The sequence below is a fragment of the Protopterus annectens genome, chromosome 3.part1 (assembly GCF_019279795.1).
Source record: "Protopterus annectens isolate FY-2018-M chromosome 3.part1, PAN1.0, whole genome shotgun sequence".
NCBI classification, from domain to species: domain Eukaryota; kingdom Metazoa; phylum Chordata; order Ceratodontiformes; family Protopteridae; genus Protopterus; species Protopterus annectens.
In genome coordinates, this window is record NC_056732.1 from 260,132,516 (window position 1) to 260,153,576 (window position 21,061).

The following is a 21,061-nucleotide window of genomic DNA, read 5'->3' on the forward strand; positions in this document are numbered from 1 at the left end:
CGCAGTCGTAGCATAAGGGCACGGCAATGTAAACCAAAAAAAACAGTTTACATTTACCCAAACATGACATAGGAGTAACGGAAGGCTGTCAACATCAGGTATCACACTGTTGCCACATGCCAATGGCGAAAGACACAGAGAATGTCAAAAGAAAACATGCACAACACGTAAATAATGACATAAATGGTATGTCCACAGAAACACACAGCAGAACCCCAGGACATGTCCGCGGAATGTGCTAAACAATGAAATAATATGACAATGTCATAAAAGAGCAGTGTAATACACATCAGCTTCAAAGCCACAATACACCATGGTATGCATGGAAAGCCACATCCACGGTGCAAGGGTTGCCAAGGAGTCGCGGTAGTGTTCGGCGCGGTAACTATGAATTAGTAGTCAATGCCATGCAAATGAGGCAGATGATACTGAATCGCAAAACCCCCGCCGGCGTAAGGCTGGACCAAACGGTGCAGCGGTAATACACCGAGGAGTGGCTCAGAGGGAATACATGTCAACCGCAGAGGGGTGTGCCACTGCAGGAGGAAGCACATTGGAGCCCAGCAAACATGGGCTGTACATCGCACATCACAGCAGCAGGACCGGCGTGTGGGGAAATAGTTGAGCTGAGAGCACACAATGCGCGCAGAGATGCATATGCACGAGGATGACTATGTTCCCTTAACCCAGTCATGTGACGCCCACCCCGTCAACAACAATGGATACAGGAAGGTGATGCTGAGAATATGAGGAAATGCGGAAGCAGTGAAATTGGAGTAGTAATGAGCAATCAACACCAATCAACCCATGAAGGCCAATTGGCGGCAGCTGACATCTCTGCATGCAGAAACCTGCAAAACGGGATAGGGGAGGCATATGAATGCAAAGAAAGTGGGGGAGGTAGCAGATTGCAAAGAGTGAAGAACTGACACAGCAGAGCCAAGTAGACAGGCAGCATAACGGCGGCGGCAGACAAAACGCACGATATGCCATGTCCCAGAAACTACACATGACAGGGCTCTGCAGGATGCAAGCCAGGAAATAGTAGGCGCAATGTGCAGAAACAGTAAGGTAAGGTCGAAAGCTAATACAATGCAGGCAAGAGTAATGCAACACCAAAGGCAACAGCGTTGCAGTGCCAACGGTAAAACACGGAAGATAATCCACAGATACGGCTGCACAGACACACCCTATGACATCACCGGGTGTACAGCACAACAGTATAAAGTGTGAATGCACACAACATACAGCCGTGTATTCCCAAACGCCGCACTCTAGGTGTAAACACACGGGGAACTTTTAAAATGTACATGTTGGGTGCCGCCGTGGCCGTGATCCATCAGCATGTGTTAGAGACAGATGGAGTTGTGGAGGAGGGTGCCGACAACTACTGTAGACATCGGAGGAGAAGGAGAGTGTTCAGACCAAGGGTAACCTACCAGGGGCTACAAGACCTGGAGATAGTAGAGCATTACAGGGTGGATAGGGACACTCTACAGCAAATAGCGGAGCTGTGCCAGCCACGCCTGAGAACAAGAAACAACAGAGAGGAGCCCATCCCAGTGGACACAAAGGTATGTGTAAGCTTGCGAATACTGGCCACAGGTACCTTTCAAAGGCCAACTGGGGATATAATGGGTATCTCACAGGCATCAGCATCCAGGGTACTACACCAGTTTCTGGATGCCATGTTACCACATGCCAATGAGCATATATACTTCCCCAGATCTCAGGAGGAGTTGGCTAGCAATATGCGCCACTTCCACCGTGTGGCACAATACCCGGAGGTACTGGGTGCGATAGACTGTACGCACATACAAATCAAGTCACCACCTGGGGAGCAGGGTAGACGCTACATAAACCGCAAGGGATTCCCCTCCATCAATTGCCAGGTTGTGTGCAATGTGCAGGGCATTATCATGGATGTGTGTGCTGGCAGCCCTGGAAGCTACCACGACTCCCATATCTGGCATGCCTCACAGCTGTATCAGGTATTCGCCAGGGGGGACATCACACAAGGCCACCTTGTGGAGGATGCTGGCTATGCACTGGAGCTGTGGATGATGACTCCCATCAGAAATGCACACACACACATGCAAGAACGCCATAATGAGGCACACGGACAAACCAGAATAATCATAGAGCGTGTGTTTGGGATGCTGAAATCACGGTTCCGGTGCTTGGATACATCCGGTGGAGCCCTGCAGTACTCTCCAGGCACATGTGCCCACATATTCATAGTATGTGCCATGCTACATAATATGATCCTGCGGAAGCAGCTGCTGCAGGGACATAATGGTGAAGGGCCACAGAGCCCACCACAACTGCCAAGGCCAGTACAGGCACAGAGGGTTCAGGACCATGAACACACTGTGCCAGCCCCAGTAGGCAGACGGAGGCGTACCCAATATGCCTATGCCCTGGCAAAGAGGGAACGTATAGCACATACTCTGACAGCGTAGGCCCCATGGACTGACACCTCCCTACCTGCACACACAGTGAAATGGACGGCACACAAACATGGCCACCCATAAAGTGTACCGTATGGGTGGCCCCATGTGTGACTCCAACATAGGCAGCACCCAAACACTGCACACCCAACAGCTAGCTGAGCATGGAACGCCAACACCTGAACCGTACGTGGGTCCTACAGCAGACGGCATTGCTGTATGCTGCCATGTTCGCTGCAAGGTGTATACATATAGACATGTACATATGTGCATATACAGATATGGAGATAGATATAATTACACACATAGAAATATATGTACACATATACATATAAAGTACAACAGGTAAGACAGGGAATGAGAGGGATGCAAGGTGACAGAGAAGTAACACACAATATCTGTACATAGTAAACATAGTGAACTACAACCTGAGCATCTGGGAGGTTTAACAGAACAGGAAACCGCCACCCATGGAAAGGTCAACATATCGAAATGCATAACCGCGAGTCGGGATGATCGCCAGGCCACAGTACAGTAACAGTAAATGTGCGGGTAATACTATGATGATATGAGGGGGGAGGTAGACACTGCCGCCGGTGATGCGGGCCACGCAGGTACTGTGTGCAACCGTCCCTGTGACTGCCGCAGTATGTGTATATGTGCGGTGACGGTGCTGTGTGTTCCGCTGTGCGAGTGTAATGTGTGTGCCACTGTAAAATGTGTATGTTGGTGCCATGTGACAGGCGGAGTGGAACAACATGTGTAGGCATACAGTATAGGAACCACAGGCGTATGTACACCAGTACTCCCAAAGTAGTACTGAGAGCCCCTCCCTGGCTAGGCGTGTGGCGACGTATAACGATGCAAAGTGAAAATGTCCCAGAATGTACCACAGGAATACAGCCAACATGAAATGGAAAGGACGTATGTACAAATCCTGACCGTATGTATGACACCGATATGCTAATTGCAAAACGATACGTCGGCAAAGTTACACAGCAATAGGTATGTACTGCGGAAATACGCATATGCTACCCCGGTATTGATCGTGGCCACGTATCGGCCCGTAAACACCGCTGTGTGTTCTACAAGTGTCAAACAAGCAATCGCCACCTGAAGAGGTGGCAACCACTAGCAAACAGGCCGTCCCAAGTACAGGACCACAATGACTGTAAATATCCAGGACAGAATGACAATGGATAGTCGTCACGTACAAACAACCGCAGATATACCACCGATGTGATGGAGGAATACATGCAGGAAGCACACATGCAGGCGATACCAACACCACATGACAACAACACAACCTACACTCCCAGAACAACAGACAAGTAACTGCCAACTTCCCAGGCAGGGATGGAGCACACAGACAAGCATAACGTGTATGTAGAGATGCAAGGCCCACAACCCGTATCCATCACCTACAACCTCCGATATTCCCCATCGCACATATCAAAGGGATACAAGCCGTAATAGCAGCACAAACATACAGGCAGTCAATGACAGCTGCATAACCGCAACATCTCGCGTGGGAAACACTATCAACAGTGGATGCATACTTGCATCCGTTGTTTAAAGGAATACAACAGCTATGTTACACATCCGAATGCAAAACGCCATCAACAGACGCCGTCAGGACAGGGACACCCACATGTCGAACAGAATACCATACCCAACACACACAATCTACGGCTAACACCAGTGCGAAATGTACCTGACGCCACACATAGCAGCTGCAGTTACACATAACATAACACAATACAGACCATCTCCATGAAGGTAGGGCAAATAACCAACTCCCAGGTGAAGAATGCAACCATGCCCTAGTTACGACGCATAATATACGAATGGAGTAGATGCACAGGTGATATGCGCACAAGTACACACTGAGGAACAGCCATTGGTGTGATGAACCCACATGTTGCAGGTAACGACGGATATAAGGATGACTCCCAGGATATTCAAACCGTATGCTCATACCGAACTACAACCCACAAACGGATATAGTGAGAAAACGCAATAGCGAGACACGCAACGAAAACGGAAGGAAACACATAAAAGGTATGTAGAACCCACAATATGTACGGGTGTGTAACGCATGATGTGTATGACGAAGCTGCACTGTATGTGAACGGTGTTTGTAAGTAAGGATACTTGTACATAATGCAGAGAGTGGTGAAAGATGGTTATGTAGTGCTATCATGGATTAGCATACCGATGACTGTGGACATCGTGTGCACAGCAGTGGGACATCATGTACACAGCCGGGATAACACAAGGGCTGCCACAGGGGGGCATAACACAGAACAATGCCACATCACACGCCGATGCTGGCAGTGGATGTCCAACAAGGAAGTGCCATAGCAGGGGATAGGACATGTATGTATACTGTCACAGCACACATGTGTATGGGCATATACCGTCGATGTCATATGTAATGTGCGCACAACGTGCACGTATGCCTTGCAGTAGGGGATACTATGTCAACTATGTGTAATGTAAAGCTGTCATGGTGGATATGACAGACATCATACACAGTATCACAGGCATATCATGCATAATGGAGTTATGGCCTATTGGTATGTACAATAACAGGATACGTATGGTCTGTACATATGGGACAGAGTAGTAGCATAATAGCCATCCGAAATGGAAGGAACACCAAGTAACCATGGACAAACGATCTGTAGCAGGTGCAATGTGGGCAACAATGAAGTCCGGCAGGTCCATGTGTAAACACATGTGCAGTGGACACAGTAGTGTCACCTCCCCATGGTAGTGTCCAGTGAACAGCAGAGGTGGGTGTCAACTGCATGTCTACACAGTACTGCTGCTGTGGTGGTACCATGACTACGTGTCACTCAAACAGCAAGGGAGCTATCACATGAACAGTGTCACTGTGTGTCCCTGCGGAATGTGCACAGGACCTATGTTCCACAGCACGGTGTGTGTTGTGTCTGCGTAAGTAACACAGAAGCCCAGCCCATGCAATGTGGCATGTGTGCACATATCCATGAGTGGTCCGTTCACACTGCCCACTGCAATTGCCATGTATGAGTACTACATGCATCAGTAATGTGGAGGACATGGTCCATGTCAGAGCAGAAGACACCCCTGTGTATGTGGTATGCAGATGTGTACAGATGTGTTACCTGTCTGTCAGCCGCATATGTAAACTGTCTGAGCCTGGTACACATCATGGCATGATAATGCTGTGCCATGTAAAGTCGTAGCCATTGTGGGAGGTACACCATGAATGTGGTATTGTAACCCTGCCCGTGTGTAGATGTGTGTATGCCACAGGTACAATGGCTACCTATGTACCAGCATCACACACAGTACAGATAGGTGTGGCCCTGCAGATGTGTACCCATGCCACAGTGGAATATGGCAACCACAGCACCATGTGGGGCATGTGTGTGTACAGCAACCATGTACAATTTGATATGCATGTACGGGGACAGCATCCATGTGATACTCAGTGGATGAATGTTGCTATGCAAAGGTGATGTGCATGCACCATGTGTCATGCATCCTGATGCCATGACACCCACATGATGTATCTGCCACACCGACACCCATACGGTTTTTATCTGTATGAGCTGGTGGAGCTATAATGGTGCCAGGTATGTAGATGTGGGATATCTAGGCATGGACAGTACTCTGTGACAGCATGTTGTGTATGTAAGCAAATAGTGAACATGAGGGGCCCCATGACTGAGGACTGTGTAATGCCACATGTACCTGACATGTAGTAGGTAGCATGATATGCTGGCACCACTGTGTGTCCTGTCCAGGAGTCACACAGCCTAACATCCTGAGACACAGGGTATGATGTGACGGTGGACATGTACATTGCCAATACCAGAATGTGGAATGGTGTTGAAGGGCAATCTGAGGACAATGTCTGATCTGTTGCCCTCTGTACTACACCAACCACCCATGCAATGGTATGACAGGTGGCCAGCATGTGTATGTGGCATGCTGTGGCACACAGAAGCCCAACAAGGGTGCCAGTAAAGGCATGGAGGTCATCAATGAGTGTGTGAAGCACGTTTGTGAGGATGTGCCCCAGTGCCATACAGAATGGTCCAGTCATGGGTGTACGAATGCAGTCCCACATGTGCAATGCAGAGCAACCCATGTGTAGTGCGATAGATGCGGCAGTGTGACGGTCAAGGTACACAATGTCCGACAACAGGCTAGCAGTGAAGTCAGTGGGCTGGTGTGGAGACACATACCAAACAGGTTGGCGGGACATAACAGCTAGGGAGATTGGAAGGTGACATTGGGACAGTGTCTTAGGACATAACGTGTGCATGGCAGTACCATGTATGTGTCCACAGGGAAATTACGATGTCCATGTATGGATTGCAACCCTGTAGTGAGTGAGAGTGTGTATTGTTGGTAGGTACACCATTGCCTGGCATGTTGCCAACATTATCTCAGTCGGCAATGCCTGGGTGACTGTTGTACGCGACATCGAATGTGGATGTAGCCAAACAACACAGACATACCACCACACTGCCTGAGGACCCACACTGCAATGTGTGGCAGTCATGTGTAGGTAGCTAGCCTTGGAGCATGTGATGGACCACGAGGACCCAACATGGCTGTCAAGTGATGCACCCCACACATGTGAATATACCCACCGTGCAACAGCCTGCACATGTGCCCATACAGCAGATGTGCATGGAACATGACCACCACCGTGGCTTCTGTGAAAAGGCCAGTACCACCATGTCTCTGTGTGGAATAGCATGGTCCCTACCATTGCGTACATGCTACGGAAGTGCACTGTGATATGTGTCAGCATAGTCATGTACACTGTCCATCTGCCGGGGTGCCATGCCATTAACAACCCCTGTCAGCCGACGGCTGTAGTACCGACTGTAGAACACATGTACCATGTATGCTGCAATGGGTGTGTGTCCAGGGTGTGGCTAGCAGGGCCGTGAAGCATATATGTTCATCTACCAAAGGGGGGATAACCCCAGGTTTAACACACCAGACACATGGAGGTATTGTGCATGCTGAGGGTAGTGTAGGTATGGTATGTGTTGTGTAATGTGTCACCCAGCTAGGTGGAGTGCATGCCCAAGCATGTGTGGGTACATGGGTGTTCACTCTAGGGAAGTGTGGGTTGCTGTCAGCACATGGCAGTAGCAGCTGTCCGAGGCCCAATGTACAGTATGACAACACAGACATCATGTAACCTGTGGTGTACAGTGTAAGCTCTGTTGCATGTTACAATGTGTCTACCGGTCACAAACATGGGTATCTGAACATGGAGCACCTACGATGCATTGTGTTTGGCAAATATCCAGTATGTGTGCAAAACATTGTGTGATGTGGGATCCCCTCACCTGTGTGTGTTGCAGTCCAGGTATGTGCTTGTGAGGTATGATCCGTGTACAATCTGTACTTGCAGGTGAGCTGTGCAGAGCATGGAGGCAGGTCCCAGGCACTGCAGATAAATGTGAGTCATGCACTAGTGTGTGTGCCTTGCTTGTGTGCAGCACAGTGGAAGGTGCAAGCATTGCCCCACATGACCGCATGCCGTGCCTGCCTGTTACAGCCCTGCTGTAGACAGTCATGTGACACCGCCACAGAGGCAGTATAGCATGTGAAGATGTACATGTGTGCTCCACACCCCAGGCAGATGTCCGCAGGTCATGTGTGCAACAGCAGTGTGGTCGACCAGGACTGTCATAGTGGTCTGATACCACATGCCTGTATAAGTACAGTATGAGCATAGTCAACAGTTGCAGTGACAGAGTAGGTCAATGTACAGTGTCCCTGTGTTCAGACCACCGCCTACCTTACACTTGGCTAGACACACACCCAGAGGGTGAATATACCGGTAAGCCATCACATGTCCCAGTACACGTAGCCTGTATAATGCCATCACAGGGTGGTCACAATAACATGTGGTATGACAGACATGTTGTACCAGGTGATGTGTCATGTGCGCATATGTTGAGTTGCACAGCCGTTCACACATCCGCAACATATCAGTGCATGATGCCTAGTGTAACATGATGTGTGGAACTGCACTGTGATCCACAACAGGGTCATCTGAGACAGGTGTGTTGTGAATGGTGAAACCCATGGTTCCACAGGATATACACTGGTGCTGTTGGCTGCTATGCTGGGGGCCACCAGTGGTGCCTACAGTGGTCATACAGACATACTGCACACATTGTTCTGGCAGGAATGTCCATTGTTGTGGATGATGTGTTGCTACGTGAAGGTAGGTGTGTGTTGTGAATGTTACCCATACAGATGTGACCATCAGGCGCAGTCATGGTTGTCGACGGCATCACACCCATCCACAGCTGTCAGAACCCTGTCCCCAGAATGGGTGTCAGCCGCCCTCGTACTGTGTGACCTATGTGCAGATGGCGGAACACCTCCTACTGGCTGTCTAACAGTGTCATCTAGGAAGGCTATGTGATGGCTGGAATATGCCGTCATAATGTATAATGCCGGTATCCCAATGAAGTACATGGAATCACACACAGTACGCCATGGCCGGCATGTAAACCATGTACAACAATGACTGTGTGACAGACACAAACAATGCGGAGCCATGTTGGACATGCACCCATGAGAACACCAAATGAGGTATGTTGCACATATTGATGTACAACTGTCAGCTATGGCCATAGCATGGATGCAGACGCATATCCCCCACAGGCAGTACCACGCCATGTAGGTAGGGGGGCATTGCACGACTACATGTGACAGTTGCTGTACCGACACATGTACTGCATATCCGTCATGTAGGGGTAGCAGTGGTACGTGACTGTTGTACATGCCTGTACATATGACCATGTCCCACAGGATATGTGTTATGTGTGTACAACACGTGTTGTACCGTCATCAAGCTGTGAAGTGTATGGCTGCCAGTGTACCTGTGTGACATGTTCTGCAATGGGTGCAAAGGTACGCAGTAGTGCATTGCATGCCCACATGCCCCAGACAGGTGCATAGCCTGAACATACAACACAAAGAGGGTGTTGGATCATAGCAACCCACAAGAGGAGATGGGTACGGGTGGCAACCCACTACCACCTGTTCGGGTAAGGTGTGCATGTCCATGACACAGTAGCCCCCGAGAAGCTAGCAGTACAGCAGTACAGGGTGGCAGGCATATATGTTCACTAATATATATGCATGCATATATGTTCACTAATACCCCTGTGTGTCCCACCACTGGCCCGTGGACAGACAGACACCAACACAATGTGCAGAATTGACATGTGCACAGCACATCACCACTGCCTACTGTAGAACAGGCTTACTGTGTAGACATGTGCACAGAAGGTCTGCGCCAGCCACACTCAAACACGTTATGTGTCGAACCCCACCATTATTTTAGCCCATGCCACAGACAGATGTGCACGCATCTGTGTATGTACGTCTGGGAATGTCCCCGGCCTAGCAGTATAGCTGTGTCAGTGTTGCGAACAACAAACTGAATGGGCTGTGTGTGTGAGGTGTGCGTCATACGTGTATGGTCCGATCGACGATACCATCAGTGCCCCTGCTATGTGAACATCCCTGTCCCCATACATGGATACCCATGCTGTGCCCAACACCACGCTCCCCGTGGGAGGGATGGTGCTGTGCGGTGCACCAGCTGACATGGGGGTGGCAGCAGGCACTGGATGTAGACATATGTGGTACCCATGTCAGGCCAGGCAACCATCCATGTGCACGGGATAGCAGTGTGTGGGCACATACAGCACTGTGTTGAACAATATCGCAGCACATAGCACCTGTCAGGGATAATGTGTATGCATGGATGTGCGATACCTGCATGCACCATACACACCCCCACCAAGCAGCGTGCAGCCTACCTTGCAGAAGGCCAGTGTCCACACCATGATGATAGACATGTGTAATGTCCATATACACATAAGCAATGACATATGGAATGGACAGCCTCCCTGCCAATATCAGTACCCCCCAGGTGGGTCACATCCCAGTGCCATGTATGTGACATACCCTGCCATACCATGCAGCCCTGCCCAGCAAGGCTGCACGTGCTATCACAGTCCTACATGGTGCAATGGACAAATGGCACTTGCACTATCAACCGTCCACACCAGTAATGTGGCACTGATGCACCCTGTGGTGTCACAGGTGCTGTGTGTTGGTGTGGACAACATGCGCTTACATGCTATGCATGACCTTTCCTGCTAATGTCACATGGTTACACATTGTCCCATGTGTATCACATGTGCAATACAGGTGAGCCGTGGCAGGTTGGCCAACACCCGCACAGTGCTGTGTAGATGTACATGGCACAACACATGCATGTACAGGTGTCCATGTGTATGTGTGCAGTGCCACTGCTGACGTTCATAATGGCCGCGTACGTGATGCCTACTGACATATACACAGCATCCAGGTGAACAGTAGAACTATTGTCACATTGGGACACGTGCCAACTGATATGAACACAGGTGCAGGCAGGTACACATGTCCACAGCAGGCTACCATCAACATGGTGTGTGTACAGTGTGATGAGTTGACACACAGATATGATATGAAACCCACTGCTTAATGGTGTGACGGCAACACGTCAGCTGTGTCACTGCCATGATGCATCGCAGAGATTACTGTGCAGATGTTGTACATGTCATAGCAATGTATGTCCAGCAGTATGCCAGTACATCAGTGTAAATGTGACCTGTCATCATCATTATGTCTTACAGATAATGCCACGTTCCCGGCTGCCAGCCTTCAGCCACCAGGAGGAAGACGTGATTATCCCGTTGCTCCACGACAACTATGATGTACTATTCAGCCATGTGCCACAACAAGCACAGCAGCGGGACGACTTGTGGCAGGATATGCGCAGGAGGGTGAACAACGTGGGTGGCAACAACCGCACCTACCAGCAGATCCGCTGACACTGCACAGACCTAATTCGGCACGCAAAACAGCGTGCCGCCGCAATCGCCAGACAACAAGGTGGGACAGGTGGTGGGCCACCAACCCAGCCCCCACTCACACACACGGAGGAGCTCCTGGCCAGTCTGGGGACACCCAGGGAACAACATGCAGAAACACTCACTGCCATCATGGAGGTGGGTGTCTCCCAACCAACGAGCCTGGAGCTGCCTGGTAAGTCAGTCTTGCATGTGTGTATGATAACTGATGTAGGTTTGGGTGTCATAGTACACCACATAATGTACCAACACATGCCAGGTATATGGCCACACAAGCTGCATACTACAGTATGCTACGTTGTGTTTGCAGACATGTGCATAACACATGCTACCACACAGGTACATGATGTGACATGCACAGTGCTTACTGTGGCTACAGTAATGGATAATGTGTATACTGTTGTGTCGCCCCTATACAGGTACCTCTGGCGTGTCGCACAGACATGGGTCTGTCGCAGGTGAGACTGTTGCTAGTAATAGGCATGTTACAGTGTATAGATATTCCCCATGTGTCCAGGTATGACATGCACACCTGGGTCTGCTCCAGTCACGGTATACAGGTTGCACCACCCAACACACATGCCACCCATGTACTGTAGATACAACCGTTAGTATACACCGGCATGACACCACATAACCCATCGGTGTGATATGTGCAGTCAGCTATGCATACAATGGTGGAGGTGTTCTACAATGGCTGCATGTGTAGTATGCATCGGAATGCCTTTGCGGTAAGCACACAGTACCACATAGTGAGCTGTGATCTGGCCAGCACACAGGTGTTACCAATGTGACCTATGCCCCTGCATTGTGTGCACACGTTGTGACATGGCACATGACATGTCCATTGCACGTGGTGTTCTGTCTGCAACATTGTCACACCATGACATGACCTACGCACGACATAGCAGACATCCACAATGTCTGCATAGCCTTTGGGAATGTGACACCTCAGACTAGTACGGGTGTATGTCACATGGGCCACCACAGGGATGTGTACACGATGCTCATCACACACAATTGTCCATGACCCAGTCAAACATGGCCATGGGTGATACCCACAGGCATGTTGCCACACAGTACATCTGCAGTGGGTAGTCACCGTTGCACCCTGTCCACACATAGTGCAATCATAGCTGTAGTGGACCCCCTGTACATCTGATGTGGTACACCAGACAAAAGAAATGCCTGTCTGCAGCCACTGGAGGTGCCACCAATGTCTACCATATACGTGCTGTGGAACAGCATGACTGTGTTGCAGACATGGCAATGCAATGCATCCATGTTACGCATCGCACAGAAACATACCTGTGTCTTGCTGCCATGCAGTGGCACAGTGCCTGTACTCCCCACTGTACAGCTATGTACACAGCTCACACCAACCACACCTGCACAGACATCCTTGTTACACATGCATTCTATCTGTAGCCTGTACACATAACACTGCACTGTGATGTCCAGTTTGATGTGGTGCATGTGGTGGGACACCATTGTCACATGTCCACATGTTATCGCACATGTTTGCGGTGTACATGACAAAGTGACGCCAGCCATGTGTACTGTTAACTCGCCTGTGGCCACACGGTGTATCACGGTGATGCATGCAAACTACCATGAATGTGTGTACTGCAAGCCTACTGAAATGACACCTGCTTGATGTAGTGTGCACCCCAGGGCAGTATGCATACTACCACTATTAATGTTTGGCTGCATTCACTGAGCTGTGGTGAGGGAATGATGCATGCCATCTGCAATATCACATGCATGATGTGTCTGCATGTGTGTGTGTCTGCATGTGTGTGTCAGTGTGTGTGTGTCTCCGCATGTGTGTGTGTGTGTGTCTGTGTGTGTGTCTGCGTGTGTGTGTGTGTCTGCGTGTGTGTCTGCGTGTGTGTAATGTATCTTACAGTATGTCTTTGTATCCACAGGTGCTGTAGGTGCGTTCCCCTCCTGCAGTCCATCTGATGCTAGTGTCCCCACAGATACTAGCGGTGATGACCATATGCATGAGGCACAGGCAGGGTCGTCACGGGCAGAAGCTGTGCCATTGGTTAACATCCCACCTATGTCCCCTTCATCTCCGCACACGGTTCAGATGCCGACACATACCACATCACCGTTGCCCATAGAGGAAGGACAATCATCGTCTGTTGGCACTGAGCAGGACTGTGTGGTGGCTACAGAAGGTGCGGGTACACACCATGTTGCCAGTGTAATGACTGGTGATGTGCCACACAGGCATGTGGCTGGTGCTGCTCGTAGGAGGAGCTCTGGTAGACATGCACCTGCCGTACAGGGTGCAGCAGCTGGTATCACCAGATGCATGTTTCAGACTGTAATAGCGGCACAGGTACGTGCCGAACGGCAGAACCAAGAAGGGCAGAGGCTGCAGAGGGCCGCAATCCGTTCCTTAAATGAGAACATCCAGTCACTGGCGAATGCTCAACAGCAGCTTGCCGATGTTCTGGATAGGAGATTAGGTGAGATGGTTGGAATCCTCGACCGAGGCATGTCAATCCGCGAGTGTGAGCTGTCTGTGCTGGAACACCTGGTAGGGGTGAGGCGTAGGACACGTGGCCGTAGGCCAGCAACACCACCTAGTGCAGGTCGACATGTGCGTGCCACCTCTCATGCCCACTCACACAGTGCTGGTAGCAGCAGCAGTGCAGCTGGTGCTACACCAACCACACCAGGACACAGCAGGCCACGTGGACGTGGCCCTGGCCGGTCCCAGCGTGGACACGGTTCCAGCATTCATGTGTCATCGGAGAGTGGCCACTCCATACCTCCACCCGGTAGTGCCCGTGCGACCCCAGGCAGGCACGGGTCATGTGGCCGCAGGCGGACACAGTGAGCCATACAACCTGCACTGTACAGTCTGGGGCTGCCAAGTATACCCCGTGTAGGCATCACAGATGGCTGAACTGTGTACACACATACCCACACACAGCAGATACAACTGTAGGGCTCCACCACATCCACATGCATACTGCACAGTCATGCCCAGTAAATGCACCGGCCCTTACACACACACATGATGTCATCCATTGGTACAGCCTATGCCCCTGGCACACATATCACCCTGTGCATATGATGAAGCCTCTGCCGCAGCACCGTGATCCACACCATCAGTGCACGGTTATGCAAACATATTCTGATGCACAGGGTGGACAAGATAGGGAGAGGTGTATGTGATACCTGTGTCCGCATAGTGCGCGATGTGTATGTTGCAGTGGTTGTGTATGACAGGTGACAGGTGCGTATGTGACGTGGGTTGTGTACTGACATCATGCAGCAGACATACCATGTAGTGCAGGTGCAGCATACATTGATCTGTGTACACGGTATGCGTGGAGGTTACATGTGTAGCACCATGTTGGTTCTGTTAACCTGTATGCCAAATATGGTGTACTTGCATGTGCCTACTGGGAGCACTGTTATCAGTCCCCCACGTGTAGCTGTGGGTTACCCACAGGCACATCTGGCAATATCAGCATACCACAGGTACCCGCAACCTGCATGGAACCCTACATAGGTACATAGGCGCATAGGTACATACCAGGCTATGTGCCCTATGGCATGTGTAAGCCTAGCCAGAGTGTGTGTGGCTGTCACCACCCCTTAGGATGAGGATACTACATCCATCGGTCCACTGTCCCTCTGTCCAGCAGTGACACAGAGATGATGCCTGGCGCATACCTACGATCACACATCCACACGTCAGGATTACTCTTGGACAAAGTCAGTCAGGGGCTGTGCTTTACATGGGCTGGGAATCCTTTCCATGTTGTAGGGGGTCTCTGGGCGATGACCCTGTCCCCCCAGCACATCCTATTTATGTCCGTGTTGAGGTTTCTGTCAGTTGCTTCTGTGCGAGTGTTTGCTTGGAGCCTAGAAGGTGGAACATGTCCATGTCACCCAGGTCGGACATGGCCGTGTATGTCAGGCACAGATCACCTCAGAGCAGACGGGCTGAGAATGTATACAGCCGGAGTCCCCTCGGTCACGCAGCGTGTGACACGTCTCAGCACCTTTATCCCTGTGTTGTGGAATGGTTGTGGTCCCTCCGTCTGATGTGTGAAGAGTACAGGGGTACAATGAACTCCCCTGATGTGGATGTGAATCCCTTCATGAACAGGTGGCCACAGTGGAATGTCTTCCCAACCACATTGGCAATGTGAGTGTCGACAGAGGTTGCCGACAGGTTTGGTATCCATGTCCCTGATCACGTCCACCATGTTTAATGGATTACCACCTAAATGGTAAGTCGGGGTGAACATGTCTTTCCCACTGGGTAGGTCTACACCTTCCCTGGCATGTAGCATCAGGCCATGGCTCTGGCACCAGTTATCCATTTCTATGAGACCCCAGGTGGATGTCCGTGTCTGATGGGGTGTTGAGTATGGTGGCCGGTGTGCAGTCATCTGCATACCTTGTCTGCCACAATCCCCCTATGTTTGCATGCACATTGGAAAGTTGAATGCCGAACAGGAGGGGGCCCAGGACTGAGCCCTGTGGGCCACCACTCGAGACCAGCTTGGAGTCTGACATGGCACCAGGAACACAAACCCTGTGTGGTGTGACCTCCATCCAGTTGGCAAACCATCGTGTGACATATGTCTCCACATGTACGCTGGTGAGCCTTTCCATGATGCCCACGTGGAGTGTGATTTGACCGCTCCCGCCAGGTCATGGTAGTCTGTGCAAAACGATGTACCCCCATCAATGGCCTTAGTGACCCCTCCAGACAGGTCGAGCAGGTTTGGGAGGCAGGATCTGCCCTTGACTAAGTCGATGTGGGTATGTTCCGGTATTGGCTGTACACCAATGTCTTTATTTATGGGCTCCAGTATGGACCTCCCCACAGCTTTGCAAACAAGGCTTGTCAAGCTGATAGGGCAGGGATGTCTACAGTCCATAAGAGCACTACCCTGGTGTAGTGGGACCACAGTTGCCGTATGCCATCCATCGAGGACGTAGCCCGTAGTAAGCCTAAGATGAAATGGCGGCCTTATGTGCGGGGTGAGGGCCTCAATGAGGTTGTGTAGCACACAGCCAGGGACACCATCTGGTCCCATTGATGCTGTGTTCACTGCTTAACAGATATCAGCTCTCTCCTGGGCATACGGGATGTTTGGGAGGCTAGACTCTGGTGGGATGGATACGTCCCCTCTTGGGGGGGGGGTAGATGTATGCATGGAACATGTCCGCTGGTTTGTTGACAATGTCTGTGGGTTCAGTGATCATTGTACCATTCTGGAGTAATTCCAGGCATGACTGTGTGCTCCCACCCATGTTCCTACCACAGCTAAGGAAGGCCCTATGGTTGTCTTATGTGTCCGTTGCAATACCACTCCCACAGGCGGCCTTGGAAGATTGTATGAGTGATCGTATGTTAACGCCGGTATTAATCAGTGATGCCTTCCCTGGTACTGATATTGGTCTGTCATGTATTAGCTCCAACTCTTGTTGTACGGTTTGTCAATGGCTGGGGTCCACCAGACTATGTGCCTGTCTTCGTTGGACAAGGTCCTGATGTTATCAGGATCGCTTGGTGCAGACATTCCTGGGGGTGCTCATAGAAGGCATTTGTAAGGGTTTCAGCAGTGTGGCCTGTGTTTACCACTGGCATGGAGGCCTTGTAGGGTACCACACCGGTCGTATGATGTGTGTGGTTCGCTGTGGAGAGGTCGTCACTGTGGTCTCCCATGCTGGTGTTGGGTGCAGGATGCGGATCTCCAGTGGGTTCACTATACGGTCTGACATCACCATTGAGGGATGTACATCCTGTGTGGAGCATAACGTCCCCATGTGTGATGATCAGAACTAGTATACGTCCCCCCCTTGTGGGTATGGTGCATGGTTGTTCTACAGCATTCAGGTGTATGAACACCTGGGACCTTTGGTGTAGGGTGTTGTGTCCTGGGTAATGTTCCCTCTCTATGTATGGGTGGTTGATGTCACCCAATATGACGGTGTTGTGAGAGCATTCACACTCACCAGTGTCTTCAGGAAGGCTGTGCAGGTATCCTGGGTTTGGGAGGGTGGTCTGTAGCATGCAACAAACTTTAGGGCAGTCCTACCCATGGTTAATTGCACCTGGATATTCCCCACTGCTACGTGCATCTCTGCCAACATGGAGGTGTGTGTATCCTTCATGGAAATGGAGACTCCCCCTCCTTCTGTGTTAGGTCTGGGTTATGGTCCTGAACGCGTGATATGGGGTATGACCCGATAGTGCTGGGGTGCTCTCAGCAGCCCTGATCAATGTTTCAGTCACAGCACTGACATCGATGTCCTCCATACTGAGGAGGGCATTTGAGGGTGTGCAGCTTGGCCGTAGACCACTGGCAGTGAGCAGTATTATCCTGTGTGTTCTCCAGGTTTGTAGTGTAGGGTGGTAGGTTTATCATTCCAGCCGTGCCTGCAGTGAGCACTGTGGGGGTGGCAGGTGCCTTCGCCAAACCCTTGAAGACCAGGGGCGACAGGTGCGAGCCATACCATGCGAAGGGGCATGGCGTGCCAAGCATGTCATCCCAGGTATGAGGAATCTGGATCCCCTCAGACTGACACCGGTAACCAGGCACATTATCAAGGGTGACCACTTTGAGCCAGTATAGTGGCATCATACTTGATGAGGGTAGGATACTGCCCAGGGTCAGGGACATGTCGGCCTGGCCTACACAATGTGAGTGGCCCTCTATGTCTCCTTTAATGTATCCCAGGGTGGTATGTCTCCAGTCGTTGACACCAGCATGGGCAATGACCGCGTCATACCTGTACATACTGCGGAGTGACCTGAGTGCGTGTGTTATGTGGCGTATTCCAGTGCCCGGCAGGCAGCCTACTGTGATCATTCCCTTGTTCAGTCTGGTGGGTGGGACGTCGGTGTGTCTGACAGTGGCGTCACCCATTACAGGTATGTCTGGCAGTGTGTGTGTTGCCTTTGGGGCTCTGACAGTTTAGCACACTGACGTTGAGAACTATGTGTTGCATGTCCTATGTCCTGTGGAGGCAGTTGCTTGTGTGTCTGCTTCAGAGGGCTCGTTAGGTTCGTGACATGTCTTAACAGTGCCTCCAGGTATGTCTTAGTGTGTTCATGTGTTTGATTAGCATTTGCGATAGTCACATGTGACACTGGGTATGTGGTGTGCATGGTGTCCTTCCCCTCCCGCGTGGTCTTGCCGGTCATGGTTTGAGAGAGCACAGCCCCCTGTCTGGCTATATAGTTGCGTCTGTCACATGTATTATGTTCATTGGGGGAGGTGCGGCTTGTCCGTGTCCATGAGGCACCTGTAACAGTGGCCAGGACGCCCAGATTCACCATCTGAACAGGAGAGGTCGCTAGCAATTGACCCTTTGACATGCCAGAGAACGTGAATGCATTTGCTGTGTAACTGGGTCAGAAGGCACCTATAGGGAAGTGGGTACACAAGGGGATTCTAGGCCAGTGTAGTACTCCATTTAGTATACATGTACTTTACCTATGTAGGAATACTATGGGAGCAGGTGCAGAGCTTTTGTGATATAGAGAACAGACAGTCGGGATTGCAAGAAGAGAGGTCATACACATAAACCTGCGGAGCACTGAGCCGGATACAGTGTAACGTTGCTTACATGGTACATGACGCACATGTCCACACATATACTGCACCTGACGCCTGTGGTCGGTGCCACAGACTACGGTGGACAGAGACATCACATACATGGCATGACACAGTACAGGTATGGTGACATTCTGCAGGCGTCGTATGCAGTGTGCTGGCTACTGACCGCAGGTGTCACCTGTCAGCTGTGGTGCACGGTGTTCGACAGTCGGATGCTGTACCGGTACAGGAATATGCCCGCATTCGCGGTGCGTACACCTCTATGGCACACACACCATTGTGTGCAGATGGGGACACCTGTCTGTGTGGCCAGCACCCTCACAAGGCAATGCACCGACGCGCCATGTCACAGGGGGTGGTCTTGCACAGGTGGCCAGTAAGGCTCACAGGTATGGCAATGACAGGGCTGTACAATGCAGCACCAGTATGGGATGGTCACCCTGTGTGGTCAGTGTCCAGTCACAACACTATATCTGCATACACCCTCTCAACAGGCAGCAGACATACACACATGTTGACACACTGACATGGTGGTGGCCACACATGTCTACACGGAGGGATGACGTGTTGCATGTACTACACCATCCACATCGATGCACCCCACACTGAGGTAGGTACAGATCTCTACCATGGTGTACAGTGATGTGTGGCATGTGGCACATAGTCCCCACGATCTGTGGCATACATGGGCACACATTCCTGCACACATGTTGGTGCTAGGAATGCCACACCCGCTACATGGGATTTGTGCAGGCGTGCAGCGGTATGTGGTGCATCCTGCGTACTACCACTGTATCTGGCAGCTGTGCCAATATCTGCACTTGGGAGGTGGTAGGGGTTACAGTGGCAATGTGACATATGGTCGATCACGCATGGCCGATGGGTATGCATCATGGCAGCGCTGTCATGTAAAGGTGACATAGCAGACTGTATGCACATGGCAGGGTAGGATGGTGTGTGACACACCTGTGACCAGCACCTGCACACATGCATGTGGACAGGTGTTTAAACAAATGGTGTACACACAGACTGCCATGCGTGCTCTTACTATGCCACCATATGACGGCCCCCATGATGGGTATGCATGTGGGAGGGGGTTGCAACTGTGTTATGGACACCAGACACCACTCCTGCATGGCTGCACCGTGCACAGTACACGTGTCACATGTATCCCCTGTTGCCATGTGTGTATGCATTGCTACATTGTGACATGTGTGTCAACATACATGAAACATGGACTGTGGTATGGTATCACAGCTGTCACAGGCAAACTGTACAAGGGTATGTGTCTCAGTGAACACTGCTACACCCTGTAGGGGGTGCATACCACAGACATGTTTCCGCCTTACCTTCGTGTGTGTATTACCGCATACGCCTGTGTTATGCATGTGGTACATCACAGGCTTCGTATGTGTCCTGCGTGCAGTCCACGCATACAGCCAGGAGATCACATATGTGACATATCCGGACATTGTTTCACTGTGGTACAGCTGCAGTCATGTGTCATACCTGTGTCAGGCCCGTGGTATGTGTGGAGCATGCCTGTCTGTGTATACCGGTACGGGTGGACTACATCACACCTGTGGGATCATTGATAGTACATGTGTACTCTGCACGACGGACGTACACCACCACATAGTCTTCTGGACATACGTCACATGCAGTTGCTGGACCGTGAGGCATACTGCTGCACCGATGACATGGTGCTGGAATAGCAGCTACAGTGTTCACTACGGTGTGTACATGTTCAGCCTGCACCCATGACGCCTGTGCTGTCATCTGTGTGTGTACGTGTGACTGCATGTGTGTCCACCCTGTGCGTGTGTACGGGTTTACCTGGCATTGACATGCGGTGTGTGCATTCCGTCTGCATACCGGACGGCGCGTAGCACATACTACGTGTGTGAGCATGGCCGGGTTGCTGTTGTGTGGGTGGACACACACGACGGTCCACATTCTGCCTCCCATGCCGTTGCCCCATGTGTATGCATGTCTGCACTGTGCCGATTCTAAGTGTCTGAGCATGCCCAGTAAGCAGCTG